Source organism: Nomascus leucogenys, chromosome 20 (assembly GCF_006542625.1).
Source record: "Nomascus leucogenys isolate Asia chromosome 20, Asia_NLE_v1, whole genome shotgun sequence".
Classification (NCBI taxonomy): domain Eukaryota; kingdom Metazoa; phylum Chordata; class Mammalia; order Primates; family Hylobatidae; genus Nomascus; species Nomascus leucogenys.
The window spans coordinates 59,312,619-59,319,803 of NC_044400.1; the positions used below are offsets into that span (position 1 = coordinate 59,312,619).

The 7,185-nt window shown below is 45.5% G+C and overlaps 1 pseudogene across 1 annotated transcript; it reads left to right on the plus strand.

Moving 5' to 3' along the window:
- Positions 1 to 6,331: 6,331 nt before the first annotated feature.
- On the plus strand, positions 6,332 to 6,850 carry LOC100594196 (annotated as a pseudogene). The gene has a single exon (XR_004027361.1). The product of XR_004027361.1 is annotated as a 40S ribosomal protein S24 pseudogene (transcript).
- The last annotated feature ends 335 nt before the right edge of the window (positions 6,851 to 7,185 follow it).

The following is a 7,185-nucleotide window of genomic DNA, read 5'->3' on the forward strand; positions in this document are numbered from 1 at the left end:
GTATTCAATAGTAAATAGCAAAGTCAAACGTCGATAAGTTCTCCTAGAGAATTAAGTGGTCCTTGGTGAAACTGGATGCAGCAGCATGACACTGAAAGGGCAATGCAGAAGACTGCATCCAAACATGGCATAAAAGCCCAGCATGGTGCCACATGCCTGCAGTCTCAGCTACACTGGAGGCTGAGGCTAGAGGATCACTTGAGCCCAGGAATTTGAGTCCAGCCTGGGCAACATAGTGAGGCTCTGCCTTAAAACAAACAAACATCACATGAAAAGCTCATAAATATACACAATTATGATTTGTCAATTAAAAGTAAAGTTTTTTAAAGGCATGAAGTCTTTTTTCTTGCTCTATTTCCAAGTTTGAAAATGTTTCCTTAACAGAAGTAATTCTCAATTGTTGAAGAGGCATTTGTTCATTTCTTAATGGTGACCTGCAGGAGAATAAGGAAGGGTTCGTAAGCTTAGGTTATCACTGTCTGTCTGGGGTATGTGAGTGTGGGCAGGGGTGGATGCGGTAGGAAAAATGAAGAATGACTTCACGAGTAAATACAGTTGTCCCCTGGGATAAAGGAATGATTGTTCCCGTACCCCCATATACTGAAATTTGTGCATAACAAAGTCACATCGTGGCCCCTGTGGAATCCACGTTTACATGAAAAGTTGGCCCTCCGCATCTGCGGGTTTCCAATCCAGAGGATACTGTATTTTCTTTTTTTCTTCTTTTTTAAAATTATTTAAAAATTATTATTTTGTAAATTATTTAAAATTTTTAAAAATTATTGTCTTTTTTTTTTTTTGAGACAGAGTCTCCCTCTGTCGCCCAGGCTGGAGTGCAGTGGTGCAATCTCGGCTCCCTGCAACCTCCACCCGCTGGGTTCAAGTGATTCTCCTGCCTCAGCCTCTCGAATAGCTGGGACTACAGTTGTGCACAACCATGTCCGGCTAATTTTTGTATTTTTGGTAGAGACGGGGGTTTTGCCTTGTTGGCCAGGCTGGTCTCGAACTCCTAACCTTAGGTGATCCACCCGCCTTGGCCTCTCAAAGTGCGGGGATTACAGGAGTGAGCTATCGCGCCTGGCCAGAATACTGTATTTTTTATCTGCGTTTGGTTGAAAGAAAAAATCCATGTATAAGTGGCCCTGTGCAGTTAAAACGCATGTTGTTTGAAGGTCAACGGTAACTGACCTTACTATGTGAACTCGATGATGGCCATCCAACCCTGGAAGACGTCCAGGGAAGTGGAAAGATGAGGAGGTAGGTGAGGAAAGAGGAGGGACCTTGCAGACCAAGAGGTCGCTGAGAAATGGCACAGAGAGAGGGTGGGGCTTGGCATAGCCTGGAAGCTGCAAGCAGCTCCTCTGGCCACAGCAGCTTTCTCATGTTTTTACAGATGAGAGGTTAATTAACTTGCTCTAAGTCCCAGGGTAGTGAGTGGAAGGACTGAGATGGTAAAAAATCCATTCTCTTTCCCCACACCACCTTTCCTCTCCTTGCTTTTTAAAATCTGCCTTCCAGGGACAAAAGGTCGGCGCTCAGTCATTTGCACTTTAGTATTCATTTAAACCAGTACTTTGCTTCTCCTGGGGCATTTTGAATTTTCAGCCTTGTCATTCTGAGCTGGAATGAAAGGTGTTGGCCAGTGTTAAAGGAGCTTCTCAGCAGGAGGAGTGGTGCTGGAGGGGAGGGAGCTTCCTCCCGGTCCCTGAAACCCCAGCACCCCCAGGGAGACAGGCTGAAGCTGTTTAGCAACCAACAATCAGAGAGAGACAGGAGCAGGTAGAGGCCCTGCCTGCTTTATCACCCAGATGTCGGCTCCTCTTACAAGCCAGTTAGGTTTAATGAGAAAATGTAGGCCTCCAGGCCCAAAGATGGAGGTAACAGGATCCTCTGAAATATTCAGACTTATCAAATTGGATGTGGTTTAATTGCTTGAGTAGTTATTATAGACTAGCCCCGGCCTGAGTGGAGCCTGAGATCTTTGGTGATAGGAGGTGGGGAGGTGCGGGGAGGGGAGCTGAGGGAGGACAAGTTAAACTCAATAGCTCTCATCTTTCCATACTTTAAAATTCTTTATCAGTGAAGTCTCTGAGGCATATGGCTGGGAAGAAAATATGATTCATTTCACCCAGCGTCTAAGTAATTCATAGTCAGAGTCCACTTACCAGCCTTGTTTAAGTCCTGATGTCCCACTGAGTCTTGCCATTGCCTCTTCCCCACCATCCCTCACGTCGCCTGCTCACAGCCCATCCTTGAGGGCTACAGGGCTCCTCCTCCTTCGCCCAGTCTTCTAGAGTCCCCCAGCTCAGGTCCAACCACAGCTTTCCTGGACTTCTTGGGCGCCAGAGGAGGGGACAGTGTGGTTTCCGTCTCCCCATCAGCCCTTTCTCTTCCATTCATGTAATAGACATGTATCTTGAGTACTCTCTGTTTCCTGTTCTCGTGGAACTTCCATTCTAGCAGAAAAGCTGTTCCTCCTCCACTCCAGTCATGTAATGGAGAAGGAACCACCACTTTACATGAAGCTATTCACTTATTCAGTCAAGAAGTACTGCTGAGAGCCTGCTACGTGGCAGACGCTGGTGGAGGCACTGGGAGTGCAACAGAAAGAAAACAGACAAAGCTCTTGCTCCCTTGGAATTTACCTTGTAAAGGGGTTAAGGTAGACTAGAAACAAATACATCTAAGGTGTCAGGTAGTCAGAATTTCAGGGAAGGACATAAAAGAGATGGTAGGGTGGGTGGCACTAGTGTAGATACAGCAGCCAGGGAAGCGTGCTCTACCGCGGTGGCATTTGGGCAGACCTGAAGGAAGTGGGGGCCAGGTGGATGGGCAGTTTACAGATAGACGGCTTCCGAGGGCCAGCACAAGCCTTGGTATTGATGCTCACGGCTGTTCTTTGAGATGGGTGGGGCAGCTTCCATGGTCTTATCTGATGGATGAAGAAACTCAGCTTCAGATAAATGACCTGAAATGATCCATCGGAAGCCACGGCGTCCAGCATGGAGCCCACAGCTTTCCTTTGTAGAATTGCCCAGTTGTTGCAGAGTGCTTTGGTCTCAGTGGGTCTAAAGCTCTTGATGACATAAGAGCTTCAACTTCTTTTTCCCTCTCCTCCCAGCAGGCTGCACATTATCCTGGTGAATCACCTGGGACTTCAGAGCTCTGCCACCTGGGTCTGCTCTTGGTAGCTTGGTCAGTGTGAAGTACATGTGATTTTGGGCAAGCTGCTTAACCTCCATGGCCCTCTGTTTCCTTATCTGTAGAATGGGGATATTCACAGAACCTACTTGTAGGGCCGTGGTGAGGATTAGATGATGAACAGTGCTGGCCAACAGGAAATGCTATGTAAGTGTCCCTAGCAATATACACACCGCACATCCCCAGTCACCGTGTGTGTTCACTGAGGTATGGGCCATGTGTGGGTGGAATTGTGTTCCCTAAAAAGATATGTTGATATGCTAACTTGAGGTCCCTGTAAATGCAGGAAACCAAAATATTTCTTCTCACAGTAGTGAGGATTGTTAAGTTAAAGACACTGAAAATGCAGAGGAACGCTACCTCGGCCTCTACTTGCCTGATAACGGACGCGAATCCTTTCTTACTTAAGACATACCACTTGTTTATCAGCCCAGAGAAAGCACCCACAGGCACCAGGAAAATCTAGGAACAGATTTTACTCTCTTCCCACATTTTCCCACTCTTTCAAACACTGAAACTGCTCTCTCCTTTGTCTTGTCACTAGATAGGATTTATGGCTCTTTGTTAAAATATTATTTAAGCAAGTCTTCTACACCACTAGCTTGAGAGAGAAATACTTTTGAACTGAGGCCTCTCCCGCATGATAGGCAGAGCCCGCATTAATACATTTCTGCTTATTTCTCTTTTGTTAATCTGACTTTTGTTTTCCAGAGAGTGTCTCAAATAAGAACATAAAAGGGATGGGAGAAATTGTAGTTTCTCCCCTACATGAATTTGTTTGGATATAGGGTCTTTGCAGATATAGTCAAGATGAAGTCATATTTAATTAGGATAGGCCCTAATTAAATATGGTTGCTGTCCTTATAAAATGAGAAGAGACCAGGTGTGGTGGCTCACACCTACAATCCCAAAACTTTGGGATGCCAAGGCAGGAGGATTGCTTGAGGCCAGGAGTTTGAGACTAGCCTGGGCAACACAGCAAGACTCCACCTCTAAAAAAATTAAAAATTAGCTGGGCGTGGTGGCATGTACCTGTAGCCCCAGCTACTTGGTGGGCTGAAGCAGGAGGATCACTTGAGCCCAAGAGTTCAAGGCTGCAGTGAACTATGATGGCACCGCGGCAACCTGGGTGACAGAGTGAGACCCTGTCTCTTAAAGAAGAAAAAAGAGGAGAAAAAAACAGAGACACAGAAAGAAGACCTTGGGATGATAAATGCAGAAATTGGAGCCATATATCCACAAGACAAGGAACCACCAGGATTGTTGGGAACCCCAGAAGCTAAGAAGAGGGCATGGAACAGGTTCTACCCTAGGGCCTTCAGAGGGAGCACAGCCCTGCAGACACCTTGAGTTCAGACTTCTGGCCTCCAGAAGTGGGAAAGAATAACTTTCTGTTGTTACAGCAGCCCTAAGGCAATAGTACAGGTGACATGTATTGCTCTTCTGGAGTGGGGTGTCTAGAGCGGCAGAGGTCTGGGTCCTGGCATGTGATCTTTAGGATTCCAATATCCTTAGAGACCTGCTGGTGCCGAGAGTTCCAGAAACATAAGACAGAATCCCTGTAGGCCAGTTTGGAAGCAGAGAGAGGAAACTGGAAGAGCCCTTAGCCTGTGCTTGGGCTTAAAGCCCTTTAGTTTGTGGCTTTAACTCTGTAACTTCTAGATGGCATCTTGCAGGTCAGTGTGAGGTACAGAAGTTGTCACAAGCTTCCTGGCTCAAAGAAAGTGAGACTTCGTGAACTTTTCTGGACATCACACCAGCACTTATGAAGTTATCTTCTTAAGCACAGATGAAATCAGAAATACAGGCATTCACCATCACTTAAACAAAGCTCAGATTGTAGAGTACGAGGAAGAATCGGTGGGATCTGGACAGGATTTGGTCCTACCTGCCAGAGGACTGACACAAGACAGGGAACAGATTCCACGGGCCCCTGGCAGCCTCCCACCTCTCAGTAAAAATATCAGTACTGGCGAAAATGAAAGCTCACAGGCAGATGCAATATCATTTCCCCATGGATATTCAGAATTATTGCATCTTATGGGTGGAAGGGACTTTAAAAGCCAACCTGTATCTTACAGCTGTTGAAAGCAAGGGCTTTGGAGGCAGACTGATCTGGGGTTGCATCCTGGCTCCTTGACTCTAGGTAATGACAGCTCTAAGTTTTGTGCCTTTGGGCGTGTTTCCTTTTCTGTAAAACAGGACAAGGCACTAATATTCTGGGCTCTAAAAGTGCTTATAAAATGCTTAGCATAGTTGCTGACTCATCACAAAAAAAAAAAAAAAAAAAAAAAAAATCATCACAATACTGAGAAAGTGGTAAGGGCTTATGAGGATTGCTGTATAAAAAAAAAAAAAAAAAAAAAAAAAAAAAAAAAAAAAAAAAAAAAAAAAAAAAATTATGAGGATTGTTGTTATTTCATCCAACTCCATAGCAATGCTGGCTTCCCCTTTGTAAAGGGGATCCTGCCTATTTTCAAATGTTGCCAGCCATGGCTCTCTGAACACCTCTACTTAGAACCTCCTTTGCTATAGGAAGATGATTTCTTGTAAAGAAGCTTCCCTTGGCTGAAATTGCCCACTGTGTTTGCGGCACTGTTAAATGATTAGGGGCATGGGCCGTGGCCCTACATTCAAATCCCAGCTCTTTCCCTTAGGAGCTTGATGTCCTTGAGCAAATTACTTAGCCTTTCCGGTAACAAATGGTCACAATGGTTCTATCACTCAAACTTTCAGTGCCTCAGTGTCTTAAGCTGGGAGATAATGATGATGATGATAGTACCTACCCCATTTAGTTATCATAAAGTTTGAATTGGGGAACATATATAAGGCATTTAGAAGAAAGCCTGACATACAGCAGGTACTCAATAACTAGGTGTTATTGACGTAACTTCCATCCCTCGATTTGATCTTATTATGTCCCCCCCCCCGCCAAGATTTGTTTTTAATCTCAATAAACTGCATCTGAATTAGGCCAGAGACCATCAAAGCACCAGCCCCAGCCCTGGAATCGGGATGGCTTCATGGGCATGTGACCTGTGCCCTTGACCAGGGCCCCGTGCTCAAGGGCCCACTCTTGCTTTAATCCTCTTCAGTCTCCATCTCGAAGTTCTTAATAATTTTTGAGCTTTTTTCCTCCTTGGCTGTCTGAAGATAGGTCGCCATCATGAACGACACCGTAACTATCCACACTAGAAAGTTCATGACCAACCGACTACTTCAGAGGAAACAGATGGTCATTGATGTCCTTCACCCCGGCAAGGCAACAGTGCCTAAGACAGAAATTCGGGAAAAACTAGCCAAAATGTACAAGACCACACCAGATGTCATCTTTGTATTTGGATTCAGAACTCATTTTGGTGGTGGCAAGACAACTGGCTTTGGCATGATTTACGATTCCCTGGATTATGCAAAGAAAAATGAACCCAAACATAGACTTGCAAGACATGGCCTGTATGAGAAGAAAAAGACCTCAAGAAAGCAACGAAAGGAACGCAAGAACAGAATGAAGAAGGTCAGGGGGACTGCAAAGGCCAATGTTGGTGCTGGCAAAAAGCCGAAGGAGTAAAAGTGCTGCAATGATGTTATCTGTGGCCACTGTGGATGTTTCACGAGAACATTAATAAACCAAAAACTTCAAAAAAAATAATAATAATTTTTGAGCGAGCTGGCCCACAATCTCATTTTGCACTGGCCTCGAAAATTCTATAACTGGCCCTCCCTGGAATACTGGTATCGCTGGTCTCCTGCCTTCATGCGTGAGCAGGGTTAGGAAGCAGGGGCTGCCTCAGCAGAGCCTGATTCTCCTCCTAGCCCTGTCTTCCACTTCCTGCATGAGGTTGGTAAGCTTGAGGCTCCATTGTTCGGGTCACCCTCTCCCTTTTCTCCCACCCACCTTTCTTCTCCTTGTCCCCTGGTTTCCATCCTTCCTTCCAACTCTTGCTGCTTCTGCTTGGTAGCCAAGCTCAGAGGTGTTTGCCCTGC